The sequence below is a fragment of the Elephas maximus genome, chromosome 11 (genome assembly GCF_024166365.1).
Source record: "Elephas maximus indicus isolate mEleMax1 chromosome 11, mEleMax1 primary haplotype, whole genome shotgun sequence".
Classification (NCBI taxonomy): Eukaryota; Metazoa; Chordata; class Mammalia; order Proboscidea; family Elephantidae; genus Elephas; species Elephas maximus.
The window spans coordinates 113,558,393-113,574,008 of record NC_064829.1 but is presented as its reverse complement, the minus strand read 5'-3'; the positions used below and the strand labels follow the sequence as shown (position 1 = coordinate 113,574,008).

The 15,616-nt window shown below is 46.6% G+C and overlaps 1 protein-coding gene across 6 annotated transcripts in view; it reads left to right on the top strand.

Moving 5' to 3' along the window:
- Positions 1 to 15,616, top strand: part of SIPA1L3 (signal induced proliferation associated 1 like 3) — a 292,300-nt gene that overhangs the window by 117,368 nt on the left and 159,316 nt on the right. The window contains exon 2 of one of the 6 annotated variants that reach the window (XM_049901369.1): positions 3,281 to 3,323. The exons of the other annotated variants lie outside the window; for them this stretch is intronic. The gene's annotated coding sequence lies outside the window, so the exon portion shown is untranslated. The remainder of the gene's footprint in view (positions 1 to 3,280; positions 3,324 to 15,616) is intronic. 6 annotated transcript variants of the gene reach the window in all.

Here is a 15,616-nt window from a genome sequence, read left to right as displayed (position 1 = left end):
ACATAATAACTTGATGATGACGATGGTGGTGGCAGCGGCAGGGCAGTTCACACTCATTAACCCTTTCTGTAGGTCAGCGGTTGAGCAGCTGAGTCACCCTGCTGTCAGATAATAAGCCCCGGCTGCTGCCGCCGTGATTATTTATTCACTAATGTGTGCTGACTGCGTGCCCAGCCCCGGGCCAGCATGGTACCTGCGTAGAGCAGGACTCTGCTCTGGGAACAGGGCTGCAGAGCTGAGGCCTGGGGCAGGAATTTCGTGGGAGAAGAGAGGATTTTCTGTGGTGTGTCGGAAGCCCACAGCTGTCAGCCTACCACTGAAAACCGTGCTTTTCTCACCCAGTCCCCAGGCCTTTCAGCTCTGGCCTCAAGAGCATGGGCTGCCCTTGACCCCTGTGGCCAGAACGCATGGATGCTCTGCTCAGCCCATCAGCCGAGTCCCAAATTAGACCTGACAGTGTGATTTATTCTCTGGGATGCAGCCGGCAGGGCAGAGCCCCAGTGGGTGATTCCACGGGACGGTTGTCAGCCTGAATTAGCCCAGGCCCTTCACGCAGTCTTGCTGTTTCAGCTTACAGGGTTTTCTGGGGCGTTGCTGCCTTCTGAGCAGCCTCCTTCCCCAACCCCAGCGGCTGGGACATGGCTGTGATCCTTAAGGAGCTTGCTTGATGAGGGCTGCTGAGGCAGGCCCTGCCTGGTGGGAGCGGAGGCTCTGGGTTCTTCCATGTGCCCTGAAAGTAGCGATTCCCCAAGGAAGAACTGTTCAGTCCCCTCGCTCATCTGTTCACGGAGGTTCAGTGCTGCCCACTGGGAAGCATTGCCTGCCTCCTCCTCTCCATGGTGCCTTCACAGTGGCCTTTATCCCTAGCTGCCAGTGGTCACTCCCATGAATGGCAGTGACAGCCAAGATGTTGATGCTGTGACAGGTGAACCCTGAGACCTTAGAGGTTCAGCAGAACCAATGGAAATCTCTTCCTCATGACATGGCAGGTCAGGCAGGGGGCTTTACCTCCTACCTCAGGGACCCAGACCAATGGGGCCCTCCTGTCTTGTTTTTTTTTTTAACTTTTTAATTATTATTGTGCTTTAAGTAGAAGTTTACAAATCAAGTCAGTCTCTCATAAAAAATTTGTATACTCCTAATTGCTCTCTGCCTAATGAGACAGCCTGCTCCTTCCCTCCACTGTCTCTTTTTGTGTCCATTCCTCCAGCTTCTAACGCCCTCTTCCCTCTCGTCTCCCCTCCAGATAGGAGATCCCAACATAGTCTCAAGTGTCTACTTGATCCAAGAAGTTCATTCTTCACCAGCATCTTTTTCTATCCCATTGTCCAGTCCAATCCCTGTCTGAACAGTTGGCTTTGGGAATGGTTCTGTCCTGGGCTAACAGAAGGTCTGGGGGCCGTGACCACCGGGGTCCTTCTAGTCTCAGTCAGACCATTAAGTCTTTCCCTGACGTTCTTTATTCTCCTTTGCTCCAGATGGGTTGAGACCAATTGATGAATCTTAGATGGCTGCTTGCTAGCATTTAAGACCCCAACCCCACTCTCCAAAGTGGGATGCAGAATGTTTTCTTAATAGATTTTATTATGCGAATTGACTTAGACGTCCCCTGAAACCATGGTCCCCAAACCCCCGCCCCTGCTACACTGGCCTTCTTTGCTTTTGGTTTAGTCCAGTTGTGCTGACCTCACCTGTATTGTATGTTGTCTTTCCCTCCACCTAAAGTAGTTCTTATCTACTGTCTAATTAGTGAAGCTCTCCCTTCTTCCCCACTCTCTCCCCCCCATAACCATCAAAGAATATTCTCCTCTTTGTTTAAACTATTTCTCGAGTTCTTATAATAGTGGTCTTATACAATATTTGTCCTTTTGCAACTGACGAATTTCACTCAGCATAATGCCTTCTAGATTCTTCCATGTTATGAAATGTTTCACAGATTCATCACTGTTCTTTATTGATGCGTAGTATTCCATTGTGTGAATATACCATAATTTATTTATCCATTCATCCGTTGATGGGCACCTTGGTTGCTTCCATCTTTTTGCTGTTGTAAACAGAGCTGCAGTCAACATGGGTGTGCATATATCAGTTCGTGTAAAGGCTCCTATTTCTCTAGGATATATTCCAAGGAGTGAGATTGTTGGATCGTATGGTAGTTTTATTTCTAGCTTTTTAAGGAAGCGCCAAATTGATTTCCAAAGTGGTTGTACCATTTGACATTCCCACCAGCAGTGTGTAAGTGTTCCAGTCTCTTCACAGCCTCTACTACATTTTTTATTTTGTGTTTTTTGAATTAATGCCAGCCTTGTTGGAGTGAGATGGAATCACATTGTAGGTTTGATTTCCATTTCTCTCATGGCTAATGATGGTGAACATTTCCTCAATTATCTGTTAGCTACCTGAATGTCTTCTTTAGTGAAGTGTCTGTTTATATCTTTTGCCCATTTTTAAATTGGGTTGTCTTTTTGTAGTTGAGTTTTTGCAGTATCATGTAGATTTTAGAGATCAGGTGCTGATCAGAAATGTCATAGCTAAAAACTTTTTCCCAGTCTGTAGGTAGTCTCTTTACTTTTTTGGTGAAGTCTTTGGATGAGTATAGGTGTTTGATTTTTAGGAGCTCCCAGTTATCTAGTTTTTCTTCTGCATTGTTAGTAATGTTTTGTATACTGTTTATGCCATGTCGTAGGGCTCCTAAAGTTGTCCCTATTTTTCTTCCATGATCTTTATCATTTTAGATTTTATATTTACGTCTTCGATCCACTTTGAGTTCGTTTTTGTGCATGGTGTGAGGTATGGGTCTTGTTTCATTTTTTTGCAGATGGATACCCAGTTACGCCAGCACTATTTGTTAAAAAGACTCTTTTCCCCATTTAACTGATTTGGGGCCTTTGTCAAATATCAACTGCTCATATATGGATGGATTCATGTCTGGATTCTCAATTCTGTTCCATTGGTCTATGTATCTGTTGTTGTACCAGTACTAGGCTGTTTTGACTACTGTGGTGGTATAATAGGTTCTAAAATCAGGTAGAGTGAGGCCTTCCACTTTGTTCTTCTTTTTCAGCAATGCTATACTTATCCAGGGCCTCTTTCCCTTCCATATGAAGTTGGTGATTTGTTTCTCCATCTCATTAAAAAACGTTGTTGGAATTTGGATCAGAATCGCATTAAATCTATAGATCGCTTTTGGTAGAATAGACATTTTTACAATATTAAGTTTTCCTATCCATGAGCAAAGTATGTTCTTCCACTTACATAAGTCTCCTTTGGTTTCTTGCAGAAGTATACTGTAGTTTTCTTTGTACCAGTCTCTTACATCTCAGGTAAGATTTATTCCTAAGTATTTTATCTTCTTGGGGGCTACTTTAAATGGCATTGATTTGGTGATTTCCTCTTCGATGTTCTTTTTGTTGGTATGGAGGAATCCAACTGATTTTTGTATGTTTATCTTGCATCCTGATACTCTGTTGAACTCTTCTTATTAGTTTCAATAGTTTTCTGGAGGATTCCTTAGGGTTTTCTGTGTATAAGATCATGTCATCTGCAAATAGAGATACTTTACTTCTTCCCCGCCAATCTGTATGCCCTTTATTTCTTTGTCTAGCCCAATTGCTCTGGCTAGGACTTCCAGCACAATGTTGAATAAGAGCGGTGATAAAGGGCATCCTTGTCTGGTTCCCAATCTCAAGGGGAATGCTTTCAGACTCTCTCCATTTAGGATGATGTTGGCTATTAAAATATTTGTATAAATACCCTTTATTATATTGAGGAATTTTCCTTCTATTCCTGTTTTGCTGAGAGTTTTTATCATGAATGGGTGTTGAACTTCATCAAATGCCTTTTCTTTATCAATTGATAAAATCATGTGATTCTTGTCTTTTGTTTTATTTATATGATGGATTACATTAGTTGTTTTTCTAATGTTGAACCATCCCAGCATACCTGGTATGAATCCCCCTTGGTCATGGTGAATTATTTTTTTTATATGTTGTTGGATTCTTTTGGCTGGAATTTTGTTGAGGGTTTTTGCATCTAAGCTCGTGAGGGATACAGGTCTGTAATTTTGTTTTTCGTAGTGTCTTTACCTGGTTTTGGTATCAGGGAGATGCTGCCTTCATAGAATGGGAGTGGGGCCCTCCCGTTTCTAGCTTCTCCGACTGGGACACTCCCAGGCCACTGCAGCAGGAGAAGAGAACCAGAGGGTCGCAAAACCAAACCAAACCCGTTGCCATCAAGTCGATTCCAACACATAGCGACCCTATAGGACAGAGTAGAACTGCCTCATGGGGTTTCCAAGGAGCGGCTGGTAGATTCAAACTGCCATACTTCTGGTTAGCAGCCGTAGCTCTTAAGCACTGCCTACCAGAGCTCCAGAGGGTTGCAGTGCAGAACTTAAATGCCAAGGCCCAGAAGCGACCCGGTTCATTTTTGCTCACACCCAGTACTAGTCACATTGGCCCTGTCTGCCTGCAAGGGAGCTGGACCTGTGGGGGTCACGTGGGCGACCACAACAGTTGGATGTGATAGTTATTAAACACCTACTGTGTCCCAGGCCTATTAAGGGTTCTGGAAATAAAAAGGGGCCCCTGGCTTCCTGGAGCTCATAGACACAGCTATGTGATCACATGTAAGCTAAGTGCCCTGGCTGAGTAGCCCAGGAGGCCACGAGACAGTATGTCCGAGGGGGCCTGCCGAGTTGGGGGAGGCCAGGAGGTGTCATAGGACTCACCTTTGAGAGGGGGCCTGAGCGTGAGTAGGCCTTAACTGCATGGGGGGGAGGGAGCAGCATCAGCAGAGATCTGGAAACGGGATGGAGCTTGATTCAGCAAAGGAACTGGGACAAGGCCAGGGTAGCTGTGGGAGAGGTGTATGGGGGCAGACCATGCAGCGTCTTGTTGGCGGGAGGGAGGGGTTTGGTGTTTGTAACACCTGCCTTTTGGAGCTGTTGAAAGAGTTAAATGAGCCCAGTCATCCTTTCAACAAATGCTGAGTTCCTACTTTGTCAGGCAATGTTTTAGGTCCTGGGGATGCAGCTGCAAACAAGACATTCTAGAAGAGGGAGACAGACGGTAAACAGGAAAAACAAAGTAGTTCTACCTGATGAAAGTGTCATGACCAGTAAATAGGTTAATATAATAGAGAGTGAAGCCCTGGTGGCTCAGTGGTTAAGCATTTGGCTGCTAACCAGAAGTTGGCAGTTTGAATCCACCAGCCACTCCTTGGAAGACCCCATGGGGCAGTTCTACTCTGTCCTATAGGGTCGCTATGAGTTGGAATCGACTCAACAGCAATGGGTTTTAGTTTGATAATGGAGAGTATACAGGAGGATGGTTTCGTTTAGGTGCTTTTGGCGGCGTTTTCCAGTTCACGGTGGCTTAGGAAACATATGGGCTCCCCAATTCTAAGTCCTAAAGTTTTTGGATCTACCTTTTGGGCAGGTGACATGGCAGCTCAACATGACATCAGGTCATTGTGTGCACAACTCTGCTCTCCAAGGTGTTGGCTTCACCGTCCTGGGACGGCAGCTGGGTGTGAGCAGGAGCTGTTTCAACTCTCTGTGCCCCAAGGATCTTCTCATAGCTCACGGTTGTGGAGAGTGGATTGTAGGGGCCAGCCGGAGAACAGTGACAAGGCTGCTGCCGTTGTCTACGTAGGAGACTGGGGGAGACAGGTCTAGGATGGGTTTAGTGGGAGGGTGACCCGTAGGCAGGTCCTGGATACATTTTGGAGGTAGAGTAGATAGAGCTTGCTGACAGCATGGTTGATGGAGGTAAGGAATGCTGAGGAGACACACACACACACACACACACACACACACACACACACACACAAATGTCCACCGTATACCATGTTTCCTCTCATAAAAGCCACGGCACCAATAGCATACTGCCAGTTAGCCGGCTGCCGCCATGCTGACTCCGACTCATGGCTGTGCCTGTGTGTCAGTGTACAGCTGCGCTCCTTAGAGGTTGTCACTGACTGCCAGGCCTTCCTTCCGTGGCATCTCTGGGTGGATGCAGAGCCTCCAGCCTTTCTGTTAGCAGCTGAGTGCGTTAACTGTTTGAACCACCCAAGGACTCAGCGTATTGCAGACTTAGAGATCTCCTGCAAGAAAGAAGGCTGCGTTTTTGACTGTGGATTTGGACGTTTCAAAGACACCTAGTAACAAGTTCTGCAGAGTAGTTTGGAAACTGTACTAATGCTTCTCCTCCTTGGCTGCACGTTAGAATCATGTGGAGGGCTGAAAAAACCCCAGGCCAGAGCCCCATCCCGGACCAGTTAAATTAGAATCACAGAGGGCAGAACCTGGGCCTGATTTAATTTTAAAAAAAAGGAAGATCTCTCCCACTTGTTTCAGGCATCCAGCCAAGGGTGAGAGCGACTACTTGATCGTGTCCTTGGGCAAGTGTCACATTTTTAAAAAGCTCTGTTGGTTGTTCGCATTTCTGATTATCCAGGTGATACTTCTTGTTAAAAAAGGAAGGGGGGAAGAGAAGGGGAAAGGAAAGAGAAATCAAAGTATTGAAAATCCCCAAGATAATTACTTTTGCAAGTTGGTGCGTGCCTTCAGATTGTTTAAAATAATTATGCTAAAAAATACCATGTGCGCTGCGCAAATAATCCGAGAAGCTGAACTATATGAAGAAAAACGAGGCATCAGGATTGGAGGAAGACTCATTAACAACCTGCGTTACGCAGATGACACAGCCTTGCGTGCTGAAAGGGAAGAGGACTTGAAGTACTTACTGATGAAGATCAAAGACCACAGCCTTCAGTATGGATTACACCTCAACATAAAGAAAACAAAAATCCCACAACTGGACCAACGAGCAACATCATGATAAACGGAGAAAAGATGGAAGTTGTCAAGGATTTCATTTTACTTGGATCCACAATTAACACCCATGGAAGCAGCAGTCAAGAAATCAAAAGACACATTGCATTGGGCAAATCTGCTACAAAGGACCTCTTCAAAATGTTGAAGAGCAAAGATGTCACCCTGAAGACTAAGGTGCGCCTGACCCAAGCCATGGTATTTTCAATCACATCATATGCATGTGAAAGCTGGACAATGAATAAGGAAGACTGAAGAAGAGTTGACACCTTTGAACTGTGGTGCTGGCGAAGAATATTGAATATACCACGGACTGCCAAAAGAACGAACAAATCTGTCTCGGAAGAAGTACAGCCGGCATGCTACGATGCCGAGCAAGGATGGCGAGACTGGGTCTTCCATACTTCAGACCTGTTGTCAGGAGGGATCGGTCCCTGGAGAAGGACGTCATGCTTGGCAGACTACAGGGTCAGCGGAAAAGAGGAAGGCCCTCACGAGGTGGACTGACACAGTGGCTGCAACAACGGGTTCAAGCATAATGATTGTAAGGATGGCGCGGGACTGCGCGGTGTTTCGTTCTGTGGTACGCAGGGTCGCTATGAGTCGGAACCGACCCGACGGCACCGAACGACAACAGAAACTACCATATGTGTCTCAAACAAGGTGAGTCCTCGTCGTTCTGAAGAGGAGATTTAACTAAAGTTTTGAGGTCAACTTGAAATGTCTAAGGATTTTGATGGTGTCTTAGGTATCTAGGGCTGCAATAACAGAAATATCACCAGTGGGTGGCTTTAATGAACAGAAATTTATCTTCTCACAGTTTAGGAGGCTAACTGGGAGAAAATTCTTGTCTCTTTTCAGCTTCCGTTCTTTGGCTCCATGGCAATCTTCCTGTGGCCTGGCATCTGTCATCCTCCATCTCTGCTTGCTTGCTTGCTTTATCTGCTCTTTGATATCTGAAAAGAGATTGATTTAAAATACACCCTACATGAATACTTCCACATTAACATAATAAGGAAAACCCGTTCCCGAACGGGATTATAACCAGAGGTATAGGGGTTAGGGCTTACAACACGTGTGTTTGGGGACCACAGTCCCATCCATAACAGGCGTGTTAGCATCTAACGATGTCAGCGTTGCTGACTTTGGCGACAATAGAAAAGGAGCTTGTCCTGCAGCACTTAGTCACTATTCTTAAGGGCTCGATCCCACAGTTCCAAGTGTTACAAGTCACTGCAACCAGGCCCTTTAAAGATTCCTTTAAAAACGAAGATAAAAAACTAAACCAGTTGCTGTTGAGCAACAGTAATACAATTTAAGCAAAACATTTGATTTAAAAATCTGTTTGTAAAAAAGCCTGTTGCCATCGAGTTGATTCCCACGCGTCGCACCCGTGGGACGGAGTAGGGCCGCCCTGTAGGGTCTCCAGGGAGCGGCTGGCGGCTGTGGACTGGTTAGCAGCCGAGCCCCTAACCTCTGCCTCACCGGGGCTTCTTACTGTACGGTCATGGGGCATTTAAACTAGAAATTTAAAAACTACCAACAACAAAAAAACGTATCTAAAGTGGTACTGAAAACTGTCTTGAAGCAAAGTGCCGCGATGGGAGGTGAGCTTATGTGGAAAGATGTGATTTTACTAGATTGTCATTTATCCCTCATAAATGGGAATGATGCGCTGGGCGGACACAAAAGCAGGCCCTTCAGTAATCACTTAATGTGCACATCTGTTCAGGTACTTACCCATTTTCAGTAACTTCCCTTAAAAATCTTTTTTTTTTTTTTAAATTATAACATAGCAATTTAGTGACTACACTGCAGAGATCACCAATATACAGCTATAGGTATATGGTATATGACTGGATTTTTAAATTTGTAGCGACAGCACAGTACACACATGCAAGGAGCACCACGTCACAAACCCTTCTGACGGACGTGAAAATGACGTCTTCTGGAAATAAGTGTAGGTGACTGAGAAGGTGACGTTAGTGATGACAGAGATGCCTGTGAAGAGTGTGAATAGCATTGCTTCGTAATATGTGAGAGAATATAAGCAGTGTTTTTGATATGATTCTAAATGTATCACACAATTGATAAATTAAGAAATACAAATAGGCAGCCAGTGATGTCATGTGTTATGGATTGAACTGTGTCCCCCAAAAATGTGTTCAGGAACCCCTATACCTGCGGTTATAATCCCATTTGGGAATGGGTTTTCTTCATTATGTTACTGTGGAAGTATTAGTGTAGGGTGTGTCTTAAATCCATGTCTTTTGAGATATGAAAGAGCAGATTAAGGAAGCAGGCAAACAGAGATGGGGGAAGACAGATTCCAGGCCACATGAAGATCACCAAGGAGCCAAAGAACAGAAGCTGAAGAGAGAAGGACCTTCCTCTAGATCCAACAGAGAAAGAGAGCCTTCTCTTAGAGCGCGCACCCTGGATTCGGACTTCTGTCTTGGAAGAAGTACAACCAGAATGCTCCCTAGAAGCAAGAATGGTGAGACTTCGTCTCACATACTTTGCACATGTTACCAGGAGGGACCAGTCCCTGGAAAAGGACATCCTGCTTGGTAAAGTAGAGGGTCAGCAAAGAAGAGGAAGACCCTGAACGAGGTGGACTGACACAGTGGCTACAACAACGGGCTCAAGCATGACAACGACTGTGAGGATGGCGCAGGACCTGGGAGTGTTTCGTTCTGTTGTACGTAGGGTCACTCGATGGCCCCTAACCACAGCCTCCTAAACTGTGAGAAAATAAATTTCTGTTCCTTAAAACCACCCACTCTGGTGCTTCTCTTATAGCAGCACTGGAGAACAGAGATAGTTTCTTCCCCGAACAGCACTTTATTCAAAGTAAAAAATATGAAAGACTCTGAGAGTCAACTATTATTTCTAAGGGCAATTTTTTTGGGGAAAAGCTTGCTTTATATTTGCATTGATCTTGTACATGTAATGTGTAAATAATTAGGTTACACACACACATAAAAGTAGCTCAGTGGTGTTAGAGCTTCCTGCCATCAGCTGTGAATCTTTGAGAGCCTGAGTTCTCTGACTTACCCAGCGAATCTCATTCACTCATTTGTTCAGCATGATTCATTTCCTGTAAGTAACCCTAAAAACTAATACTGAGAACAGTAGTAAAGATGGCCTGTGTTGGAATCCCAGCCTTTAACTTCCTTGTGCCTCAGTTTCTCCATCTGTAAACTAGAAGCGATAACAGTACCCACTTCATTGAATGGTTGTGGGGATTCATGGATTTAATACAGAGCCACAGTCCCAGGTGGAACCTGATATGATGACATATTTTTGTAGTTTGCTGTAGAAATACCGCTGTGAGTGTTCCCCCGACCTTGTCGGGGCTCTAGGCTCCTTAGTGCCTTTCTAAAATCCAAAGTATTCTGAATTCCAAAACACCTCTGGCCCAAGGGTTTGGAGCAGGATAACGCACCTGTGTCCCTAAAGCACTGAGCAGAGGGCCTGGTGCGTGGTAAAGGCTTTGTAATGTCAACCCTTTAGTGCTGGTATCACCACTATTATCCTTGAAAGTGCATAAACCAAAGAACTCTTTGCCGTAGAGTCGATTCCAACTCATAGTGACCTCAGAGAACAGAGTAGAACTGCCCCATAGGGTTTCCAAGGCTGTAATCTGCCGAAGCAGACTGCCAGATCTTTCTCCCAAAGAGCAGCTGGGGGGTTCGAACCACCAGCCTTTCTGGTTGGTAGCAGAGGGCTTAACCACTGCGCCACAAGGGCTCCTTTAAAGTGCATACCTCATCCTTAATCGTCACAGGAATGTAAATTATAACCACAGTGAGATGCCCTTCCACACCCACCTCAGCAGCTAAGATAAAAAGACAACATGGGAGGAGATGAGGTCAGAGAGCTACCTGGGAGGCTTATAGGGACCATGGGATTTTCCTAAATGTATAGTGGGAGGGTTCTGCGCAGAGGAGGGACATAACCTAACTCCACAGTAGCCAAGTCCCCGTGGCTGAGTGTGGGGACCAGACGTGGGGGCAGGGAAGGGACCCGGGACATGGAGGAGGAAGCCCCTGCAGCAGTCCATGGTCCAGCAGTGGGCGAGGAGAGAAGTGATCTAATTCTGCAGTGTTGTGTGGGGAGAGCTGACAGGAAGTATTAACGGGCTGGATGTGGGGATGAGAGGAGAGGGGCCTAGGGTGACCCGAGGTTGTGGCCTAACCCCCAGTGAATGGTGCAGGTGTTTAGTTGAGGAACACCAAGGTGGGCTTTGCAGGAGTAGCAGAAGATGGTATGAAGATTCAAGAATTCGGTTTCAGATCCATTGAATGTAAGCAGCGTTTTAGACGACGGCATGAGACGGTGAGGAGGCAGTTGGATGTACACGTCTGGAGCAACTGACTGTAGGTGCTTCATAAAGGTGAGCTGTTGTTAGAAGTAATAATATCGTTACTTTTGTTCTGATAGACAGCCAGGGGGAGGTCCAGATGTGCATTTAGGGCTCCCCAGGGAAGAGATGGAGCCCTGGTGATGCAGCATGGTTAAGAGCTCGGCTGCTAACCAAGAGGTCAGCAGTTGGAATCCACCAGGCGCTCCTTGAAAACCCTATGGGACAGTTCTCTGTCCCATAGGGTTTCTATGAGTCAAAATTGAGTCAATCGCCACAGGTTTTTAGGGAAGAGATGGCATTTAAAGCATCAGGACTAGATGAGACCACCAAGGGCGGATATTGCTGGAGAAGAGAAGAGCCCTCCAGAGAGGTGGTGAGGAACGGCAGAGGAGGCTGAGAAGGGGGCCCCAGAGAGAAGAGAGGAGGCCAGGAGAGCATGGAGTTGCGGAGGCCCAGTGAGGAGGAGGGAGCCATCAGAGAGACACCAGATGCTACTGTGAGGCCAAGATGAAGGCTGAGAAATGACTGCCAGGTTGGGAGACGGGGTGGACCAGCAGATAGCCTGGCAGGAACAGCTTCTAGAGAGGCAGGCTATGTGTCTGTCTCCCAGCAGATGGGAAGTGTGACCCCACGTGCTTTGTTTGTTGCTGTGTCTCTGGTACTTGGGCCATGCCAGGCACAGCAGCACAGCCACTGTGCAATAAGAGCGCGTTAGGTTAACAGAAGGGGATAGAACCGTCAGGGCCCTTGGAATCACAGACTGTCACTCCAGAGTGTGGCTGACATTACTTCCAGCATGCGCCCTGTGGGCCTGAGCTCCTGTCCCGAGTGGCTTTCCCCTACCAGTGAGTGTTCGGGGAAAGGAATAATGGAACTGTATCCCAGACATCTGGAATGCCCCCAGACTAACCAGTTACTGAGGGCCTGGTCCCGTGGGTGAGACTGTTGTGACTTCCCCTTGTGTAAATGGGAATAGTGACGGTGCTGACCTCAGTGCAGCTGTGAGGAGTCAGTGAGGTAATGCCGTACCACAGTGTGGGTTTTTAGTAAACAGAAGCTGTTGTTAAAGGTAATAGTATCATTACCATTAGTCTGACTTCATGGCTCTCACAGATACTCAGTAATCACTCAAGTAACCACTTAGTTTAATTGTGGTCATTATACTGTAAGACTACAGAGTGCCTTGAGAGAGAATACCAGGGCTGGAGGTGGGCGGGTCTGAGAAGGCTTTTCTGGAGACGGGACACAAGCTTAGGCTGGAAGGATGAATGCGGGCTAGCCCAGGGACCTGGAGGCTGGGGTTTTTGGTGGGGAGAGTAGTAACCTGTGCAAAGGCCCTGAGATGGAAGGAGCTGGGAGTGTCGGAAGAGCTTTAAGGAGAGGAGTGTGGTGGCTTTGATTCCTGTGTGTGCTTTCAAGGCTTGGCGTCTTGACTCCCTTCTCCCAGCACAGTTTGTTCTGATTGCTACAAGCCAGGGCCAGGGTCAGACTCCAGCCGTCCCCGTGTGCAGCACCTTGAAGCACTGTGCGGTCATCTGGCCACTCGGCCTGCAGGGTTGAAAGGGGCTTTATGCAAGGAGTAGGTGCCCTGGTTCCAGTCACACCAACCCCCAGGAAAGAGACAGCTTGCTGATCCATCCAGGCTGCCGGGAGGCCCACAGAACACAGGTCACAGCAGCACTGCCTCTTCCTCAGAAGGGCCGGGCCTTGCTGACTCGTGCTCCTTCCAGAGAGGGAACCCCAGACTGCGCCCCACAAAGGTGGTCTCATTTCCTCTCAGCCCAGGGCTGCCAACAGCCCACCTCACTCCCCCACAGTGGCGTCAGTAGAGGGGCACTGGGGGTGCAGACCCCACCAGGTGACACTGTCAGAGGGGATGACACGGAATGACTGTCTGTAAAAGTTTGGTTAGTGTTTCAGCGGAAATCTGTTATTTTTAATAGAGATAACCCTGTAGTTATAACAACAAAAAAATTTTTCACAAGCCAAGCTTCCAAAACCAAACCCACTGCTGACGAGTTGATTCCGACTCCTAGCGACCCTGTGTGTGTCACTATACCTACAAAGCTAGAACTCTACGCCGATTGACTTCCGAAGCTTCTAACGCAGCCCAGTCAGAAACGTTACTATGCAGTTACAGCCACGCCTCCAGTCGCGGGGTGTCATCTGCACGGCGGCGAGCACACCCTGTTGTTTTCGTTGCTGCCAGTGTTTTTTATAGTCACTGGCTTTGTCAGATTTTTAGGTGTTTTAGCTACAATACTGTGGTAGTTAGGACTTGTGAATCTATATCACTAACATTTTTGAGAATGAAGTAGTAATTAAAGGAAAAGGAGAAAAATCAAAAAGGCTTCTGTTCAGTTACTAATAATGTTGTAACTAAAAATGTAATTCAATGTACAAAGATATTACAAAGCGATTTTGTTGTTAGTATTCATATAATCTAAGGAATATTACATTTAGGCAATTTATAACTATAATTATATGAGAATTAACGATTTATGAGTAACATTAGTAAAAACAAACAAACATTACTAAGGATTCTGTCTGGTTGGGTACGGGAGGAGGTCCGTGGGGGGGACACCAACCCCAGTGACGTCACTCCTCCCCCGTTTCCCTGTTTCTTTTATAAGATGCCAACCAGTAGGCGTCTTTTGGTTCCCTCTTGTGGGCTGGGCCTGAAGAGAGGTAGGCAGGCTGGGGGAGTTTCCAGGTTACACAGGAAATGGTCCCTTTGTGGGCCGAGAGTCTGAGGAGACAATGTACCCCAGCCCATCAACGAGAGCCCACATGAGCCTGCTGACCCCCCCCCCAGGCTGGGAATGGTGTTAGATTCCTGGGGTGTGGAGTGGCCCAGGTCCTCTGAGCGGCTCCTCCGATCCTGCTGCCCTGGTGTTTTCTCTGCCAGTTGCTGGGCAAGTGGAGGCTTTGCTGTTCTCTGCTGTGCCCATGGCTGCCCAAGCCCAGAGCAAGGTAGGCTCTGACCCCACGCAGGGGGACCTCCCTTAGAGCAGCAATGGGAAGCATTCTAGAGAAATCCACAGAGCTTGTAACTGTGGCTGTTTGGCAGCACCACCTGGGGTGTTGAGAGCCTCTTACACAGACTCTTCAACAGACGGGTACCCATCCAGACCTGGTCCTTGCCGCTAAATGTGTTATGGGTGTAGACTCTCTTAGTCATTTAGTGCTGCTGTAACAAATACCACAGGTAGATGGCTTTAACAAACAAATTTATTTTCTCACAGTTTAAACCCAGAAAAAGGGGGCTAGAAATCAGAATTCAGGGTGCTGACCCTAGGGGAAGGCTTTCTGTCTTTGTTAGCTCTGGAGGAAGGCCTGTGGCCTTCACTTTCTGTTTCCTGGTTCCTTGGAGATCTCCATGTGGCTGGGCATCTCTCTTCCCCGGCCTCTGCTTGCTCTCTTGCTTGTTAAATCTCTGTCTCAAAAGAGATCGACTCAAGATACATCCTACACTCATCCTGCTTCATTCACATAACAGAGACACCCCATTCCTAAATGGGATTATAACCACAGGCATAGACGTTAGGATTTACAACATATTTTGGGGGGACACAATTCATTCCCTAATACTCTCTTAATCCTTCCGAGAACCCTATGGAGTTGGTACTGTCCAGATTTACAAATAAGGAAACTGAAGCACAGCCAAGTCAGGTCATTTGCCCGCGTCATACAGCTAGGAAATGGTGGAGCCAAGATTTGAACTAAGGCCATTTGGCTTCATAATCACTATACTGTGCCTCTGCCTGCCCTCTTCACCTTGCACACACTCCTTATCACACCACACTGTTTATTTTCCTCATGACACTTAACATAATATGGTTGTTGACTTGTATGTTGCCTGTCTACCCCATTGAGCATGTAAGCCCCTATTTGATAATAGGAATTACGTGTCTTGTCTAGACACACAGCACCTGACAGATAGTAGATGCTCGATAAATATTTGTTGAATGAATGAACTGAAGGTGGCGGTGACAAGAATGTGGAGAAACTGAATCTTTGATACATTGCTGGTGGGGGTGTAAAATGGCACAGCTACTCTGGAGAAGTTTGGCAGTTTCTTAGAAATTAAACATGCCACTGCCATGTGACCCAGCCATCATACTCTAGGGCATTTATCCTGGAGAAGTGGAAACCTGTACACACAAAAGCCTGTTTGCAGTTGTTCTTAGGAGCTTTATTCACAATAGCGCCAAACTGAAAACAGCTCAGATATCCTTCAGCAGATGAATGGCTAAACAAACTGTGGTACACACATACCACGGAATACTGCACCCCAGTAAAAAGGAACAAATTGTTGATACACACAGCCACTTGTGTGAACCTCAGGAAGATTATGCAGAGTGAAAAAAGCTAATCCCGAAAACATGGGATGTGATTCCACTTATGTAACT